Consider the following 358-nt stretch of genomic DNA (forward strand, 5'->3'; position numbering starts at 1 on the left):
CCCCCCCACCCTCCCCCGGCCTCAGCAGCCCTGCCCCCGGGGAGCCAATGGCCGGGTGGCCCCACGCATTAGCCCGACCCGTCATCCCGTTAATTATCTTCTGGATAATCCCAGCTGAGCCAGGCTGGGCCGAGCGGGGGCTCCTCGGCCAGCCATGGCTGCACACACCCCCCCCCCCTCTGCCCCCCAACCTGCGCCGGGGCCTGGCAGCCTTCAGCGGCTCCCTCTTCATCAGCAACAAGACACGCGACAGCGGCACTGCCCGCGGCTACCGCCCAGGTACGGGCAGCAGGGCTCGGCTTGGCACTGGGAGGGGGGAGGTTGGTGGTTTTTTGTCTGCTCAGCACAGCCCTGAAGC

The sequence above is a fragment of the Apaloderma vittatum genome, unplaced genomic scaffold, assembly GCF_000703405.1.
Source record: "Apaloderma vittatum isolate BGI_N311 unplaced genomic scaffold, ASM70340v1 scaffold17265, whole genome shotgun sequence".
NCBI classification, from domain to species: Eukaryota; Metazoa; Chordata; class Aves; order Trogoniformes; family Trogonidae; genus Apaloderma; species Apaloderma vittatum.